Source organism: Puntigrus tetrazona, chromosome 13 (assembly GCF_018831695.1).
Source record: "Puntigrus tetrazona isolate hp1 chromosome 13, ASM1883169v1, whole genome shotgun sequence".
Classification (NCBI taxonomy): Eukaryota; Metazoa; Chordata; class Actinopteri; order Cypriniformes; family Cyprinidae; genus Puntigrus; species Puntigrus tetrazona.
The window spans coordinates 17135868-17157059 of NC_056711.1; positions in this window are offsets into that span (position 1 = coordinate 17135868).

Here is a 21192-nt window from a genome sequence, read left to right on the forward strand (position 1 = left end):
ATATTAAACATTACAAATAATCAGTCATTTGTTTAAAATGTGTACTTTACTTTTAATATTTATATTACATTTAATATTATAAGTATATACATTTAAGATCATATAACGTATGTTGACCAAAGTAACTGTATATGTTTTTCCTGAAAATGTCTTACGGGTTCGGAGCGCCATATGGGTGAGTAATTAATTACAGAATTCTCATTTTTGAAGACATGAAGACATGAATTTACTTGCGTCTTAAAATTTGAATTTTACTAAATGTTAACTTAATTCATTAAACTGTCCTAAAATTATAAATCAAGATTTGCACAAAAATATTAAGCTCATCAACTGTTTTTAACAGTGACGATAATGAAAGAGAGGAGCTTTCTTGAGGAGCAAATTAGCATATTTGAATCATTTCTGAAGGATCGTGTGACACTGAATATTGGAAAAATAAGCATTGCCATCACAGAAATAAATGATATTTTATAACATATTTACATAAAAGAACTATTATTTAAAATGATGATATTTCATATTTTTGATCTAATAAATGCAGTCCTTCGAAAGCAGAAAAAAAACATCTTTCTGAAATCAAACCTTTACACAGTACTGTATTTCTGAAATTCTTATGAATATTTCTGAACATGTTAAATGAAAAAAAACATGAACATGATCACTACTAAGAAATATAAGACAGTGGGTCACTTTTGATTTCATGTTAAAGTTCTAAAGATTTGGCTGTTTGACTGTTCAATCGGTCCCAAAAAGCAATTAAGGTTACATGAGAACATCCTACTGAAAGTCAACCCTTAAGGTCACTGTATCACATGCTCACTGATTGAGTATGTACTTGATTTAGCTTGTTGCAGTGTAGATGCTGCTGTTATTTTGGTGGTGGATTGAGACGACACTCATTTATACAGAGGTTCTCAGTCTCTCAGTCCTTCTTCCAACTGCTTCGCTTGTTGTACAAGGTTGTCTGATCCGACGATTGAATCTGCTCTGGTATCTTCAGCCCATCTCGACGCCCCACTGATACACGATATTTGTTTTTCTCCGTCCTTTGTTTCTCCACACTTGTAGGGGATCTGGAAAGGCGGCTCATTTTCATTTCAAACCGAGCGCTGACTGCTCAGACGCTCAAACGCCGTTGCGGACACTGTGTTAAAATCTTCATAAGAAAACCCATTCTATGAATTTCCACGGATTGATCAGTGGCTCAAGAGGGACGATAACATTTGAGGGAGATGGGAGAGTTTGTGCGTGTGAGATCAGTTAGGTTTGACCTTGAACACTTAGATTACACATTCAGAAAAAACACATTCAATATAAGTATGAGTATGTTTTATGTATTGTGTAATGTACCATGAGATACAAAATAATGCCTGTTTTCATGTCAGATATTTATAATTAATAATTGAAGATTAATCTAAACAGTAAAAAATAAATCTGTAAAATAACAGAAAACTACTGGGAGCAAAGCTGATTAAAATTCTTTAAAACAATTATTTTTATTATTATAATTTTTATTACTATCATTGAGGTACTAGTTTAGTGTATTTTGTTTTTAAATTTTCAATTTAATGTATTTAAGATATGTTTTTAGTTTTTCAAGTAAAACTAAATTTACATGAGAAAATGAGAAATCCAGCTGAAATAATAAACACACACACACACACACACACACACACACACATATATATGAATCCAATATATATATATATATATATATATATATATATATATATATATATATATATATATATATGCAATCCAAAATTTGGTGTAGACGACAGAGCTAGAGCCCACTAGAGTGGAGCAGATGGAGCAGAGTACCACCACAACAAAACAGAAGACCACCAGACTGGAGCAGACAGATCTGAAGACCACCATGGTGGAGCTTTAGACGGGTCAGGAGGCTCTGGCAGAGACTAATACTAGAGAGAAGCAGAGAAGACCGCACAGACTAAACATTTACAGCCCCAGTGACCGAGGCAGGGAACACAAGAAAATCAACAGCTTCACTGACAGAAACTGGACAGAATGACAGATCATAAACAGGTTCGTGGACTAGGATTGATAAGGCAGATCGTTCAATAGACAAAACTGGAGAAACAGTACAAGCAGACTTTGAGTAGTCTCTATGGTGGTGACAGAGTTAATGTGAAAGGTATGGAGTGCATTTGTAGACTTTGGGCTCGAGACAGGCGGGATTAAGGGTTCAAATGCTGTTTCTTTAACCGTGACAGACAGGATTGAAATTTCAGTGTTAGTTTCCTTGCCAGTGGTTGAACAGACAAACTGTACTATATGGGGAACATAGATAAAGGTTGATTGAGTTGACAGTCCACAATTAACTTCAGGAGTAGATTTAAAACAAAAAACAAAAAACTGACAGTTCAACGGGAGATTCATGGAAAGAAACTAACCACAATTTAGAATTAGGTTCATGACTTCAGATTGACCAGACAATTGATTCAGAATTAAACTCACTTAGAACCAGTAGACCAGCAGACAGATAAAAATGTTGTGCATTGACTGAAACAGAGCTAGTAGACATCTCAGTGAGCGAAATCAAGCAAGCAGACAGTTTATAAACAGGATCACATGAAACAGAACCAACAGACAGCGCAAAAGGAAATTCCTTTAAAGGAATTGGACAAACAGACCATTCATTAGTGGCATCATTGGCAATGACAGACAAATCGAGATAACTCACAGACACTCTCTTCGGCTAGATCAGGACAGGATTTTAGTTCACAATTGGCCTTCATGGCTGGTTCAAAACTGGGTGAGAGCTCATGGGCAGTCTCTCTGGCCGGGTCGAAACAAGACAAGAGCTCAGGCAGGACGATTTCACAGACGGCCTCCGTAGCTGTGACAGGACAGGACAAGAGTTTGGGGACAGCCCTTATGGCAGAGGTTTACCGATAGTCTCCTTGACTGTGAGCAAAGTGGGAGTTAATATGACACCTCTGGAGGTTCTGCAGCAGATGCCTCCACCTCTGGAGGTTCTGCAGTGGTCTCAAAGCGAGGCAAAGACAGTTCTTTGCTGGGCACCACCACTATTCAAATATCAGGCATCATCGGCAAGAGGTTCTGCAGCCGCCACCTCTGGAGACATCTCAGTAGATGCTGCCACCTCAAGCAGTTTTGTGGTGGTGTACGCAGCCCAAACTCAACATAAAGTGGTCACCAAATTGGGAAGCATTTCAGACAGGGGAATTAGTTCAGGTAAAAGTGAGTGGGTTTGTGAATGCCAGCTGTGCGTGCTGACAACAGCGGTGTATCCCTCACACTAGATACCAGACCGGAATACTGAAGATCTGACCTTGACTGTCAAAGTTTGATAGACAGGATATGACAAGACTCTGGATGATCATCTGATACGTGACATGGCTCTGGACAATCAGCTGAGACTCGACTTGACTCATGAAGATCAACCGTGGCTCGATCTGATGCGGGAAAGGCAGTTACGACGTGACGGGGCTTCATTATGGCAGCGTGTACGTTTCGGTGTGTACGCCATTTCAGTTCTCCTCCGCAATTCCAATCGCCAACTCTTTAGCCTAACTGTTATATTATTGAAAAATGTAACTCGATTATCACCCAACTCTTTATATAAAGCTGGAAATATAACTGGCTTCATTCGCACACATTCAAGTATAGGGCGATATACTTTATAGCAAGTCTCAGCTAGATTGCTTGCATCATGACGAAATGAAAACTGCTGCCCGGCCTCAATTTGCTACAGTAAACGTGACTATAAAGAACGAAGCTATTAAGATTGTGTAAACATTAACATCCTGATTTTCTGTAAAGCTGCTTTGAAAGGCTCTATAAAAATAAATTTGCCTTGACTCGAACACCCACTGATGGTGTGTCGTCACTACAAGAGCAGCTAATGAGTGTTTCGGTGATGAAGCCACAGGAATACACAGCTTCAAGCAGAGGTGTTCATCACACCAGGCTTTTCAAGATGCAGAGGAAGTCGACCAGCAAAGTCCATTATGTTTTGTAATGTCATAATTGAAATGATAATTTTAGTATGTTAATAAATAAACATAAATCGTTTCGTTTTAAAAACAATATTTAATTAGTTATCACTTGGTGTTTAAATGTTTAGGTTTTTTTTTACTTTTGTACTTTGATCCCTTTGCATGGGAATTATCATATACGTGACTGCCTTTCCTCAAAGCACCTCTCAGCGTTTATATTTCAGCTGTGTGTCTGTAAGCGTAGAGAAGTTAGAGCAAAGGTTTTTGTTCTAAAGAAGATAAGACAGCTGGATTTGGGCAAACAAGACACTGCTGAAGGCATCGCTGAGGCGAAACTCTTGTGTACATTGTTTTACTCAGTTACTTCACTGAGTGTTTTGTGGCTTTGCCGAGGGATGCATGTGTTTACCTTTCATTCTTCCATATAAAAATGGAATAAGATAAAGAATAAGACTGGGGCTAGTTGTCACAAGCGTTGTATCTCAGTTACACCGGGGCAATGAAAAATAAGAGGATACCTTTATTCCATTGTCATGTTTTTTATATGATATCTGTTGGATGAAAAGTAAGGATACTACATGAGTAAATTGCAACATGTTGTATCATCGGGAGAGTAAAATGCAAAAAGCAAGCACTGTTTACAAGCAAATGCAAATCAAAGCCATTCTGAAAAAAATATGTTGGTGGATTTTGATGTAAGAAGACAAAGTTGCATGGATTTTTTTGAATGCTAAGTGATGAATTTGCTTTTAATAAACGTACAGCTTTTTACTTCACAAGATGTCAATTGATGGACTGGAATTGTATGTATTACTTGTGCATTATTGAAATGATTTTTATCAGGACTTCTTATGGCACACATTCACTGCAGAGGATTAATTGGTGAGCAAGAGATGTAATAATGAATTTCTACAAATTTATTCTAATGAAGAGACTCATCTACATCTTGGATGGGATGTGTTTTAATTTTGGGGTGAACTATTCCTTGAAAGAAATGTGCCTTTACAGATGTTGACTGAAGGACAAAGTGCGGCGGCTAGCCAGAGTCTTCACACAAAAGCTAAAATGTGTGAAATTCTGAATGAAACTTGAAGTGCTCATACCTTTATTTTGAGAACTCCTCAAGAAAACACTCAGCTTGTGCCGTGCTCATTTGCAGTGTTCTACAGAGGTCTGAGAGAGCCGTGCTGAATGGAGACTTTGTAGAGTTGATCAGTATAGAACTAATTAAAGGGCAGAACAGCTCAGTCATTTCCACCCTCCGCTCTCATGACACACTTGGTATTTAAGGAGCTTTACAGAAAAGATGAACACCAACCGTGGAATGTTCTGAAACAGCAGACCTGAAAGCAGTGCCCAGAAAACTGCCTTTAGATAATTCATTTTTCAGCCATTCTTTGAAGCTTTAGGTTTTTGTATTTTATTTATTATAACTCTGTTTTAACAATTTTTTAAAAATACTGTAATAACAAATAAATAACAAATAAAAAAACAATATATAAAAAAGTATTTTTAAAAATGAACATAGGTTATTTCAAATAAACTCTTTACACACACACACACATATATATATATATAAAAATTTCATGCTGCTTTTTTGAATACAATGCAATGTAACAAAACGATAACAATGCAACTTGTCCCTAGTTGTTATTTTTATTAGTTAGAATTATTTAGCATTTTTGTGGGGTAGATATATAGTATCGTCTGCTCATCTGATATTATTATAATTATTTTCAATGGTTTTTTTTTTTGTCCTCTTAAGTCAAATGAGCTTTGTGTGAAGAGCAGACTGTATGTAACTTTTAAAACTTTTTATTCATGCAATTTCTTTTTTCCTCTAATTGTAGCTTTGTAAGAACATTCTATGCATTTCATATTCTCAACCCAAACATATCATTAGGTGATTTTGTGTTTTCAGTTTAGGCTAAAAAAAAATATCAAAAATATTTCAGCCCAGAGCTCACTGCCGGCCTCCTGTGGTGTTTTATCCAGACAGAGTCATGTGGAGGTTTGACGTTTTTTGTGGCTTTTGGTCTTTATTTTCACATTCCAACGTAAGACCATCCTATCCATCACAGCAACAATGGCCGTCTCTATTAAATGCTTTTGAATGACAAATTGGAGCTGGAACGAGACAGTGGTCAGAGAGATATTTCCTAGAGCTGTCATGAGATCCCTGCACAAGAGACAGAGAGAGAGAGAGATCTCAGTTGACGCAACTACTGAACTACTGATCTATAGAAGTATATATATATATATATATATGTGTGTGTGTATGTACGTATATCTTCATGCTGCTTTTTTTTTACATACAGCTATCCTAGCTACATAAATGCAACTTGTTCCTAGTTACCACATCCATCATATTCTAAATAAAATAAATAAATGTATGTAGAAAACAATTTGCAGAAAGTGAGATATGAGAGATAACATATATATATATATATATATATATATATATATATATATATATATATATATATATATATATATATATATATATATATATATATATATATATATATATGTGTGTGTGTGTGTGTGTGTGTGTGTGTGTGTTTATAGTATCATATATTGTAGAATTATTTATCATCATTGTGGGGTAGATATAAAGTTGTCTGCTGATCTGATATTTTTATAATAATTCTGAATATGTTTTTTCTGTCCTCTTAAGCCGACGAATGAGCTTTGTGTGAGGTGCAGACTGTATGTAACTTTTGAAACTTTTTATTCAAACAAAATATTTCCCCTAATTGCAGCTTTTAAGAATATTCTGTGCGTTTCATATTCTCAGCCCAAACATATCATTAGGTGATTTTGTGTTTTCAGTTTAGGCTTAAAAATATAAAAAAAATATTTCAGCCCAGAGCTCACTGCCGGTCTCCTGCGGTGTTTTATCCACAGGTTTTTGTGGCTTTGGGTCTTTATTTTCACATTCCAGCGTAAGACCACCCTATCCATCACAGCAACAATGGCCGTCTCTTTCAAATGCTCTTGAATGACAAATTGGAGCTGGAACGAGACAGTGGTCAGAGAGATATTTCCCAGAGCTGTCATGAGATCCCTGCACAAGAGACAGAGAGAGAGAGAGAGATCTCAAAGTTGACGAAACTACTGAACTATAGAAGAGAGAGTTGTGCATTGTTGAATCTAGAAGAAACACATTGCTTGTTTTTAATGGCTTCAGTATTGCGAAAAGGTTTTTGGACACGCACCGGATAGAAAAATATATTTTGTGATTGTGTAATATATATAAATGCACATGTATCATGGTCCAGCAAAATATCCAGGACTGACAGGGCTAAAGAGAGACGTGTGTTTGTGTGAAGATGCTGAGTGGACAAATGACGGTGCTGATGTCCAGACACCACCATTTTGTGTTACAGTGCTGTAATAGAGAAAGAGCATGGCTACTTACGTAAGTGCGCCTATTTTCTACACAGCTGCAAAGCGGTGAAAAAAGCCTAAAGTGGTCATTGCCTTCGAGAACTGGGGAAAAAAAGAGCTTGGTCAATTCAAAGAGAAAAGGTTGCGAGAGAGGACAGGAAAACGAGCCAACATACGATCTATCAGCTTTCAGACAGACTTGGATTGGACATTAGAACAGTCGTTTATCTCTTTTTAGTGAAATGGTTGCGCAAAGCCTGTTTTTGTCACGAAATAAAACATAAGGTTATTGCAACTTGTTTTTAAGAGATATAAACTTGTAGTCGCAAGCTATAAAGTCAGAATTGTGACAAATAAACTTGGGGTAAAAAATTTAAATTTTAATTAGGAATTATTTGTGAATTCCGACTTTATAACTTATGTAAAGTCGCAATTCTAGAACTGCAACAATATATCTAGCAACTTTTTTTTCCTCAGAATTGTGATATATAAACACAATATTGAGGGGAAAAAACTAAAACTCTAACACTTTCTATAAAGCCTGGATTCACAATACATTATAAAAGGCATTATTATGAATGAAAAAAAAACAAAAAAAAACGTATGTGTTATCACATGTCGCAAAAACAATTCTAATACTTAAGAATGCATACATATTTGTGATTACAACTTTTAAGAGTATGATCATTTCTAACACACAACAAACACCATGTTATCTACTTCATTTATAATAGACTAAATCATATCTTGACGTTTAAGATCTGCACAGTATCTTACAACATCTTGTGAGTCGTTGTGAGCTGAGTGTTATTTAAGTGTTTCTTAAAAGTCTAAGGTGAGCTAGCGGTTGGGGAACCATCAAAATAAAGTGTTAGCATATATTTAGCAAATACACTGCTAATACTCTAATGAAGGCTAGCTGACATGTAGTTGCAAAGTTACTTATTAATAGCTGTCTAAAGAGAAGCATAAACATAAGCAAACTGATATTGTATATCAAAAAAACTAAAAGTTGAAAGCAAATGTGTCATACCTGATCTTACGGCTTTTGAAAAAAAAAAAAAGGATTGTTATTATTGTTACTTATAAGTGGTATTTGTCCACGACATAAGTAAAATTGCAAGATATGAGACTTATAATGCATAATAACTATGAAAAATATAATCCACTGTAACTTAAGTGGATGACTCAGTTTATGTGTTATAAATGATCGTTCTCTTAAAAGCTATAACCTCAAATAAGCAAATATTCTAAAACTTTTCTTATAAGGATGATACAACATGCTATAAAGTTTTTTATGATGCATTATGTGAACGTGATTGGTGGATCCTGAAGCGCGTGGGCGATCTCAGTTTGGCGTTTGCTCTGGTTTCTATTTGTGCTTTATTCTGTTTATTCTCTTAAAACTCTCTCTGTAGCTTAAGAAAAGTTTGCCTTTTATTTTGGTCAAAATCTTGGCAATGTGTTTTTTTGTTAAGGGAGTTAGGGAACTTCTTTTGGATTTTCTTTTCTTTATATGTAGTTTATAGATTTTATTTTATATATATATAAGTTATTTTGTTTGTTATTTTGGCCTTGGGCCTCTCTGATGCGTCTTATATCTCATTACAATACATGATATACGTTCTCTTTAATAAACCCTTTAAACTTGTGCGTGGTTTCGATGATCTGTTGGCTGTGGCGGGAATCCCACCACTTGTTCGCGTCTCACCTTATTAAAACGGGCCCTGACCATAATTTATTCAGAGATTGCCGTGAAAATAGCCTTGATGATTGCGTGGCGTTACAAAGTGAATAAATAAACGCTTGTACTGTGAATAAAAGTATTAATTTCCTTAAAACATGGATGATAATAATAATAGCACTAAAGCAGCGCATGAATGATTTATGAAGGATCGCTCGATGTTGAAGACTGGAGTAAGGGCTGCAGAAAAATATTAAAATATATTCAAATGGAAAAAAAATATATTTTTGTTGAAAACAATTTATGAGAAGCCGTAAAAACCGCAGTGGCAAAGAAACAAGTCAGAAAAGGTGGCAAATGTCTATGGCAGATTACATTATAGCTGTTTTTGGTGAAAGAAACCTTGACTGACGTTATAATCATCCTAACGTATGTACCACAGTTTGTATTGGTAAAGCTAAAAAGCAGAAAGCAGTCCTCAAAGACTGTTTTTTCAGATCTTCAGAAACCTCAAAGGAGCTCGGACTGCAGGCGGTATGATATAGCAACATAAATGTGCGCCAGTTGAGCCTTTGCAGCCAGATCTGTATATTCTGATGACATCAGTGGCTGGTTTGTGCTTTCCCTGTGGTTTTCTCTTTGCCCACCAATTTTAAGGACCTAGGAGAGCAAAAGTGACCCCAGCAGGAGACCGGCATATAAAAAGAGTGTTTTTCTGTCCTTCACCGGTGTTTTGTTGCACCTCGGGGGGAAAGCGCAGTGTGTAAAGAGTCACAGGGTCTGAAACTACACACACCGACTCGCCTCTGATGCCGAAACTAATCCGTTAACACCTAAGCGTCCCGCGACGGATCAAACGGTGTGTCAATGACATGAAAGTGTTTGTGATTGCGGATGTGATGATGGTGATGATTAATTGGCTAAACTAAGAGCATTATAAATAGAGATCTATCAGGGCTGTTTATGTAAAGCGATCGTCGCTTCTGTTTATGCTTCGCTGAAAATGCAGTTTTGAGTCTTGAAAATAACCGAGTTTAGTCATCATGTGGTCGTCACTCTCGTAGACACCTGAAATGTGTCGGAAAGCAATAATCAAACGATTTTAAAGCAACTTACAAATCTGTAAAGCTATATGTAATTTTGTGCCTGTAGTGAAGCATGAAAATATCATAAGTTTTTTTTTTCCCAAAAAACAATGCCACAGCCAGTTATTCAGCTTTGAAATATGTGTTTTGTAACGTCTGTTTTTGTTTTTTCATTTCTGTCGCTTGTCTTCAATCTGGCAACCCGTGTGAATTTGAACTGCAGTACCCGTTTTAGCCACTAGTTGTCGATATTACAGCACCGCACCTTTAAACAGATTTGATAACAACGTAAAAGTACTTTAAACTTAAAATCTTCAAGCTTCAAGCTTTCCGCTCATGCTTTAACGACATAAGGTTTGTTTGTTTTTTTGTTTTTTTTTAGTTTGACATTCGATATCGTTACATTCCCTCACAATGTTGCATATTTTAGTTCACTGTCTGCTTTCGAATAAATGCAGGTTGCCTACCGTAGCCATTTATTATGTTTTCTTCCTCGTGTAAGCATCTAGGAAAGCTATTCTGTGCTTCTGTTGCTTCACATGCTCGTAAACATGTATGTATATAATACATTGTGTATTTGTTCGATCAATGTTGATTTATCAAGCTATAATGAAGACTCTAGAGAATCCTACACATGGCTTATCAAAGTGACAGCGGGTGACCAATGAATAGAGTTAAATGTGAAAGTACAGTCGTAAAATAAAAATAACTGCCTCTTAAGTCTTTGAGTCTTATAATGGAAGGATGGATATAATTGCTTGCTTATGTATGTGTGTGTGTGTGTGTGTGTGTGTGTGTGTTCAAGACAGAAAGGACAGGAGATGTGTGTGTGTGTGTGTGTGGTGTTTTGCATGCTCCCAGGCATTTCACAGTGTAAGGGAGCCATTTTATTGGCAATCACACAAATCTGCCACTTGCTCAATATTTAATGAGCCGAACAAATGAAGCACAGAGAGGGATCTATGGAGTCTCTGTATCAGCAGTGCCACCCGAGAGGCCCAACTTCAGACCCGGCGCTCACATAACTGCCAACTACCCTCTTTTTCTGCCATTTTTTCTACTTTTTTGCCTGTATGCAGTAATATTTCTGGAACACCACATTATAGGAAATGGTGCTGTTTTGAAATACAAGTTTGTTAATTCACTTTATGGTTTATTATGAACTATAGTGAGATCTCATAATACTCAGGACCTACATGTATGAGCAACTTAAACATCATGGTGCATTATGGACTGAATAAACTAATAAAAAAAATAAAAATAAATAATAATAATAATATATATATATATATATATATATATATATATATATATATATATATATATATATATATATATATATATATATATAGCTGTATTGTTGTTAACTTTCTAATATCTAACATATATGTATCTTCAATTTTAATGTATAATTATCTTGTTAAATGCACTTCAGGTAGTAAGGTTTGGAATAATACTTAATATGTGTATTCATATTTTGTTGACCCTGATGCAACATTTTAAATCAAAAATTTATCTTTGACCATATCTCTGCACCTGTACCTAACCTTACCCACAAGTAATGCCTAAAATCAGAGGAAATGATGAATTGAGATGAAAGGAGATGATTGGTACTGATGTACAAGCAACAAACACTGATTGTAAGCCTAAACTTCACAAAGACTATAAAATGGTTCATCAAATCTGAAATCTCAACAAAGATGTCGAACTCAGCAAAATCAGTTGCTGCGTTGTATTTATTTAACAAATCAGATTATGAATGAATGCAAGTATGATAGTAAATAATACATGTATTAATTTACCATTACTTAATACATTTATTAATTTAACATTATTTAAATTAAAAGAGCAAATGAAATTCAAGTGATTTTATCATAATTTAATATTTATTTATTGATATTTTAAATAGCAGGGACATAACATTTTATTAAAGCATCTTAAAATTAATGCAATATTTTTATTCATATTTATTTACGCTTGAATAATTGATTTTATAAATGCAATATAATTTACATAAAATGCTATTATATTAGTTTATTTGTGCATCTTATATATTATATTATATTGGATTGGATTCTTTTAATATTAAAGGTCACGATGTGGCATTATGGCACTTTTCTGGATTGTGTGCACACAACGCTGTCAGGAAAAAATAAAAGCATACCTTTAGCTTATCTCTTGGCCAGTACCTCAAAGGCGCACCTTAGTGCCTTATCTTCCTCTAAAGGGAGCATATTAGTATCTTAAGATGATAAATGTACCCTTAAGGAAAACACATGCACGCTTTATGGGTAGATAAGGGACACAGGTGTGCCTTTTAGAGCACTGGACAAGCTCATACCCCTCCTGAAGATACAGTTGTGTGCCCTTTTTTAACAGTGTACAGTATACACACTTATACTTTGTAATAGTATTTGTTACATGCTAACCGTGTACGTGTAAACGCATTTGGTTCTGTGTATTGATAAACTATTAGCATGTTGCATCCTCTCCTGTAGACAATGGATGTTCTTCCTTGTCCCAGTATCTGATAGCATTGCTGAGCTCAGATCTGTGATTTCTGTTCTGAAGTAAAAAGGCTGTTTAGTTCAGTCTTCTCTGACGGTTCAGGGTGACATTAGGCCCAGATCGCTTCAATCAGTCACTGATTGGCTGCAGCGCGGAGGTGAGAATGACCTGTCTTTCCTTCTGTCAGCTTCACCCAGGCTACTCCCAGTTTGAGTAGATGCTAGAAGAATTAACTCTGCTGATGTCTTGATAGATCCCTTTGTCCAGGGGCCCATTTTTTGCCACATCTGAGTGAACTGAGAAAACCTACCGGCTTTGAAACGGTCCCAAATGCTAGTGACTTTTCTAAGCTCTGCCGTCAAAGGCAGAAGACAGAGAATTAAATTCAATTAAGTTCACTTTTAATGCATTTAAGAGCCATAAAATGTATCTGGCAAAACATCTATAATAATATAATGCAGTTTGCATTTCTGTATGTTTCATGTAAAACATTTTGCAGTTTTTTTAAAGGCTGTAATTCGGATGATTTTTGGTCAATATGTTGTAGTTACAAAATCAAAAATTTGACCCATTGAGTCAAAGAAATGAAGTAGTGTTAGTCTTCATCCGAATCCTGAATTAGGAATTGAGCTAGCAGACAGGATGCAGAATTGCAATTCAACTTTTAAAATGAACTAAGCTATAGCTATAACTAAACTATAGCTTTGAAGTCATTAACTTGAATGTTTTCTTTGACAAAGCTTTAAGAAAAAAAGGTTTCAGTGTTTAAAGGCTTTGTAACCGCTCTTCTCTATATTAAGAAACTGCCTGCAACAATTACATTATTTTTATTAAGGACCCATCAGCCATTTTGTGAATCGCACCTTAAATAAGTACAAACTTCCATAGGTGAACCATAGCTACAAAAAAAAAAACATAACATCATAAGAATACCCAAGATCGTGTAAATTCTACACAAATGATTAAATTTGCACATAGACCAACAGGATTCAAGGTCTTTTCATAAATGTCTCTGATACTTATCAAAGCAGAAGCTGTAGTTGATAATGACGATGATGATGATAACGTTGATGAGGCTTGATAATGTCCAAAAGTTCACAGCTTAGTAACCATCAGGTTTGAGTCCAACCTCCAGACGATAAAAGTTCATCAAGTGTGTCCATCAAATTCAGATACCGCTGTGAAACCACCCTTCATATGTCCTCAATGGCCACCTTAGCAGCACAAAAGACCAATATCCAAAGGTCCTTGGTGATAGGGCTTCAAATGTTAAAGCTTCTCAAACAGAACTCTTTACCACAAAAAAAGATACATGGGGAGCAAACCATGCTTCTTCCAAACAATCTCTCCCTCTACTGCTGCACAATTAGAGATTTTATTCCCCCTAGAGCCCCTAGAGGAGGGTAGTATAACTACAACAACTCCAAATATATAGTGACAGAACTATGGGCTGTTACAGCTTTATGCATAGAATATCGTATAATAATATTCATCCTAACATCCTTTTATTTAGCAAGATGCATGAAATTGCTCAAAATGCTAAAAATGACAGTAAATACATTTATAATATATGGTTTTTGGATCATTGAAGACTGGATAAATGCCAGTTAAAAGAAATTACTTTTTAAAAATGTATTTAATTACTTAATTTTGTCAGATTTGCTTAATTTGCAGCTTTTGCAGAATATGTGCTATAAATACTAATAAACAGTCAATATGTTAATTAGAGGCATGGTAATAAGCAACTATCTTATAGTGAGAACTAGTTACCATAATTCCTTCAAAAGCATTAAATCCTTTTTTGTTATATTTAATAACTATTATTATTATTTAATAACTTAATTAGCTTTTGTGGATCTAGGATGGAAGAACTCTTCTTTTACCAGAATGCATCTTTGTTAAATGTTTTCCATTTTTTTCGTCAGATCTTTAAGTTTCAAGCTCATGAGTTCAAAGGGGGCCAATTATTTAATTACGAAATTTTGAGCAACCCTTGGTTTACAGTCTGCATTATAAAGCTATTTTCTTTTGATGTAATCAGTCTTTGAAGTCAGGCAGAGATTTCATTGATGGAAACATACATGTCGGAGTGTAAGAGCGAAAAGAGAGCATAGTCATTGGCAGAGAAAACACGGCTAATATGTAAAAGACCACTGGGCAGGCAGAGCGTGTCTCCAGATCTACACAGGCAAATCCTCCAAAATCAATAGCACCTCCATTTGTGTGTGTGTGTGTGTGTGTGTTTAGGGAGGTGGGCCATGAAGGATCATGCTGTCAAAATACTATATCCTCATCTAAACAGCAGCTCCATTTCTCCGGGTGTCCTAATCCCTGCAGTCATCCAACTACAGCTAATTCACATCACCGACGGCCCTCGCTCACACTCCTCCCTCCCTCTCAGACTCTGCTTTTCTAACTCACACCCCCCCGTCCCTTAGTCCTTAATCCACTCCATCATCTTCATCACTTTGTCTTCCTCCATGCATGTTTTTGAGGTGACTTTTTTGCCCAGAGGCTCTCGGATCTGGTATCGCTTTCTTATTCTGTTGGGATATTCTCTTGAGACCGAACATATTCTCCGTCTTTGCTTCCTCTCACTCTCTCTGCGCCCTCTTATTTTCTTGCTCATTTCATTTCTGTCCTCATTCTTATTCTCAGATTGTATATGTTCTGTCTCAGTATTTCCTCTTTCTCGATGCCTCCCCAAATCTCTTGGCAGTCTCCGCAACTTGCGGTCCAGTCCATCTGTTTTCATTCATTAGGACAGATCTGCTTCTCTGGCTATCTGACACCTTTTCACGTTGTACTGCACAATGTAATTAAGAAAGGCTGGGGAATCATGTCTGCGGATACCGGCCAGACGCTTCCTCAGCCCTCTGCTCCTCTCCTCTTCACCTCTTCTTTGCCTTTCTCCTGCTTTCTCGGGTCTCAAGTGCCGAGAGCGATTAGAGGAACAGTTCAGCCAAATATGAAAATTCGGTCATTATTTGCCCCAAGTCGTGCCAATCCTGTGCACTGTTGTTTTTTGAGTAGAACACAAAATAATTTTTCGACAGGCCAATATCAAAGTTGTGTGCTTTGTGTTAAGTCTGCTGAAGCCATGTAACAGCTTTCAAATATAGGTTGTTATCCATAGAAATCTTCTTGGTTGAAGTTTTAACTGAAAACTCAAACGTGGCTTCAATTGATGACTGTATTGGATTTTTTACACTTTTAAAAATAATGGTTATTTATTAGCATCAATAGTTCAGCGAAGAGCCTTTAACATCCTTGGAATCATTTCATTTCATAAATGGTTACTTAGTAGAAAACAGTTCTTTAAAGTGAGGAACCAAAAAAATGCCTTCAAAATTCCTTCAAAACTTTTTTTGTACTAAAATTTTAATATGAATGTGTGTATATAATGACAACAATTTATTTTGTGGGTGGAATATCCCTTTAAGACGACCCAGCTCTGGCTCTGTGCTTTATTTGTTTTGCCAGACTCAAGGGTGGTGCTTTTTACGATGGGCAGCAGATGGTCACAAATGTGAAACTATCAGCGGCTGACATCAACAGTTGACATTGATTCAATCATCAGGTGGTAACGCAACAATGCAACATGTTCTCATGAGCCATGTACAACACCATGCAGTTGTCGGGATTCAGTAAGATTTCAATGTGGTAGTAAGAAAGAAGAAGTGTCTTATGCTCTAAGACACTTCTTGAGACTGCATTAATCAAAATGTGTGTTTTTCCCATGCGAGGCAAAGCTGAATAATATATATATGTATATACACATACACATTTAATCTTAAATGTTACCATGAAAGTAGCGCAACTTCTTATAAACATGCATTTTAGGAGTAGAAGAATGATGTAACATGCAAGCAATAGCTTTCTTTGTTTGGTTAGCATATTTTGTTCATTCATGCCATCGTTTTATGCTTTCTCAAAGTCTTTTAAAGTCTTTTCCTGCTGACAGTGACCGAACATTGACTCCTGCACCTGTTCTTCAGCACCTTCCCATATGTCCACGAATGTACGTTCTTCACAAGTTTAGCATTTAGACCAGTCAGACACAAATTATTTGTTATAGCCCTTTACTCAACCAAGAGGCTAAAGAAAACACAACTATGGGTCTGTGGACCCTTCCCTCAAAATGCCTTTCCAAAAGCCAGAACAGGCCTGTAGATCCCCTGGCAACCAATTGATAACACTCGTTTATGGCCTAAAGGAATGCATCCCCCATTTAGAAAGATACATAATGTCCTTAACAATGTATGTTTTGTCTAATTACTTAATAGGAAAAACCTTCCTTTGAATTAACACACATCCTTCAGGTCATTGTGCATATTGTTATTAGTCTTGCATATCGTCTTTGGTATTATATATTGTTTTATGCATGTTTGTCTTTAGATTACTAGTTAATATGACCTCATAATATCAATACATTTTATGTTTGGTATCTTTGAATTTGTTGTCAAGTGATCTAACTGAGAATGAATAATACCTGTTGATATTAGGGTATATTAGCTATATATTAGGGTTCTCAGAATCTTTAACAAAGAGCCATTAAAGTTTAAGACATCATTGGCTCTTTGACCCACAAAACGTGTGACCTTCACAAACTTCAAAAGGCCTCGCTCAAATGCCCTGCCTCAGTCTACTACCTTTTTTTGTTCTCTTCCACGTCTCACTACTTCTCGTCCTCTGAAACCTGGCGGGCTGGGAACAGCCGAGCTGCTATTCTGTGGGATACTGAGGAGATGAGAATCAGTATCAGTGGTTGCCGTTCAACCAAAGATCCTCGGATCTCAGCAGATCTCCCACTTACCTCTTTTCACCTTCTAACCTGGGAAGAAACTCTCAATCATTACCATCAGGAGTCAGGACATCTTTGAAGTTCATCACTCTTCAAACCGAAAGAATGTGAGTGCAAGTCCAAAACGTTCGAACAATCAAGACTTTTATCCCAGTCTGCATCTGAACCCTCACCAACGAGGCAATGAATTTTATATGTTCCCAGTTTATATGAAATTACAATGAATGTTCGCTGAACAAACAGATTTGTTGATGGATGTAATTCTGCAACAGTTACTACTTGCAGCTGATAGTAATAATTGCAATTAATCATAATTAATTGCAATTATTTATATACATTTCCCTCATATTGAGCTGGTTTGCTACAACGAGAAACTGTCTCACCCATTACTCAGCAGTTGGGGTCGTCGCGCTTCTGTGTGTTAGCTCTGTTTAGCTGTCTAGGACGAAGCCAGATTTTGATGAAAATTAACCATATTTCAAATCAGGCACCCAACTGAGGCGCCCATCCGCTGTTGAACAGACCGGGCTCAGTGTGTCTCTGTGGCGGGCAGCTTGTGACAGCATGCGTCTCCTCCACACAGCATCTCCAGCAGTGGATAGAGGACAGGCATTTACCCCTCGCCTTTCATTACGCCTTTCCTCTGAAACAAAAATAAAGTGAAAGTTGGCCTGCATCTTCCTTCGTTTTGTAGGTTTTCATCACATTTTTGTAGATGATCAAACACAAGCTCATATGTGACCAATTTGGAAAACTCTACAAAGGCTTGCTGGAATGTTCCAAATCAGTCACTTCTGAAGTTCCATATCACTTAGGAATTGGATGCTGCCTTAGAAGGAAGTTGCCTCTGCAACAGCCTGCAAGGTGTCTCACTAGTTTTTGGCTTGTTTGATCATGTAACAGTTTTTTACATTTATTTGTTCATTAAAATTTCCTGATAGTTGATTCCAATAGACTTTAATACTGACACTGACTAAGTTGACAATGTGGACATTGAGATTTATACATCATTGGAAAGGTGATTAATGCATTGATGTGTGGTGTGTTATGATAGGACAATATTTAGATGGATGGATGGATGGATGGATGGATGGAGAGGATGAGATGAAATGGTGAATGAAAGATTTGATAGATAGATAGATAGATAGATAGATAGATAGATAGATAGATAGATAGATAGATAGATAGATAGATACTAATCAAAATTTGCCATTCTCTCCACACTCTTCAGCCCTGTCCTTCTAAACTAAACTCAATTATCGTCAGTGTTCTCTTCTTTGTTAGCCTGAGAGTGCTCTCTGTATTTGCTGTGAGAGTGAGTGACACAATCACTGCTCTGGACAAACAGCCTCAATGTTCCTCTGACCGCATTTTACACTGCCACTGTGTCCAGAGCTGCCCTGAGTAAACAGCACATAGATGAATTGAGCTCTACTACATAAATAAACCTGAACTTTGACCTCTGCAGATGACAAAAGAATAAGACACATTTTCGGCCCCTCTGGTGATCTCACGTCAGTCTCTGCAGTGACCGGAATTGTAAACAGATCTTCTAAGTTTAGAGCACATCCCTGGAAGTCTCACAGATCTCTTACTTCATGAGCTGATGCTCAGAAATCCATAAGGAGTACCAACCTACTTCTCTCATATATGATTTTTTTTTTTTTTTTTGTGAGGAGACCAGAACAATGGTCTCCAGACCTGATTTGCAGGTGGAATTTGTCAATGTCAACAGAATTGAAGAGGAAAGCATCATTTTTGTAAGAAAGGCCCATCGGCTCATCTGCCGTCTACACTCGTGTTGAAATGGAAGGTCTTCATAATGATGTGAATGAATATCTAATACACTCACTCCCAGCAGACAGCTGTGTCATATCCACTAACGATAACAAGAGACAGGTTCTCAGCGAACTCAGTGCTGTACATGATTTCAGCCATTTTGATAGGTTTTACCTTCAACTACATGGACTTTCTTCAAAACCCACCGTACAAAGATATGACGCCAACCCTGACATATATATATATATATATATATATATATATATATATATATATATATATATATATATATATATATGTATATGTATATGTATGTGTGTGTATATATAAGCCTGGATCACAAAACCAGTCATAAGTGTAATTTTTTTCAAAATGGATTTTTATACATCATCTGAAAACTGAATAAATAAGCAATAATGTGTGTGTGTGTGTGTGTGTGTGTATATGTATATATATATACTGTATGTTGGATTACTTTAGTCATATGGATTATAGCTTATTGGGATGTTTTATCAGCTGTTTGGACTCTCATTCTGACGGCACCCATTGACTGCAAAGGATCTATTCGTAAGCGAGTGATGGAGAAACAAACTCATCTTCATCTTGGATGGCCTGAGAGTGAGTACATTTTCAGCAATTTTTCTTACTTTAGGGGTCACTACGCCTCGAATGGTTACTTTTGATTGTTGATTGCCTTTTATTCGAATTATTGATTTATGACAATAAAACTGTGCAATTTAGCTTGTACATATTTTGACTGATGTTAATGAAGAATAGTGATGCAATCAGCTGGAAAACATTGCTCATTTAGCTGCTGCATAAGGATATGGACTTTTCCATCATTCCCTATGGCAGCAAAAATACTTGAAATAATTTATAAAACAGAAGTTGAACACCTAACGTGCATCTAATCAATTATATTCCAATTTTCTGCAGTTTTCATAGTAAAAAGCAGGAACTCCATTTTATCATGTTTTATCCTCGTGTGCTGACTAGTAAAGTACGGTGTTTCTGTTTATATCTGTGTGCAGGGATGTGCATTTTATGTGTGGTTTTGCAAAAAAAAAATCTTTAAATTAAATATAAATCTAATGTGCTTTAGTAAAACAGCTTCAGCTGGCGTGTTGCTGTTTAAACACTTCTTGTTTCAGAGATTTCTCCTTATGTTTCAAAATATGTCCTACGCGTTACATCACCCCAGAAAACACCCACAGGCTGAGCTCGGTCCTGCCATTAAAACAGTTATTGCAGCTTATTAAGATTTACTTTAAAGGGTTCTCAGTCAGTCTGTGTGTCCGTCTCTTCGCTGTCCTGCGTAGCGCTGACACGGAGCCGTGTTCATTTGCAAATCTCTCCTCAGCTCTGGTAATAGGGCATTGATTTACAGAGCAGTGCCGGACAGAAAGCCTATTATATTTTGCTGTTGCATGGCTTAGGAGAACTAGCATTAATTGCAGTGTGTGGGATAGTGATGTTTAATGAAATACTGCATCTGGCGCTTTATTAAAATTACATTTGTGAAACAAATCTGGCTTGTTGACAGCATGACGGGAAAATGAATTTGCGTGAGAGAGGAAACACAAAAGGAGAAACTTTTATGCAGCTTCTTTTCCATAAAACACCCCGCACTGTAAAATCTAATTAGTTGGGCTTGCTTAAAAGCATAGTGATTGTCTTGAAAACACTAAGTAAAGTGAAATAGAAGTACTATGTTACCAGCAAGTGCTTAGTTAGTATAGTTTACTTACACAAGAGTTCTAGTGCCTAAAAAAGAACTCAATTCTTTACTTTTGGTTTACTCATGACTTAGTAGAACTACTCACTGACTCCCAGAATGCATTGTGGCATGAATATATGATGCACATTTGCTGTTTGTGTCAGTATAGCACATCAAAAAGAGCAAACACAATGCAATGCAATTACAATTAATTAAAATAAATAAAAATGAACCGTTAACAT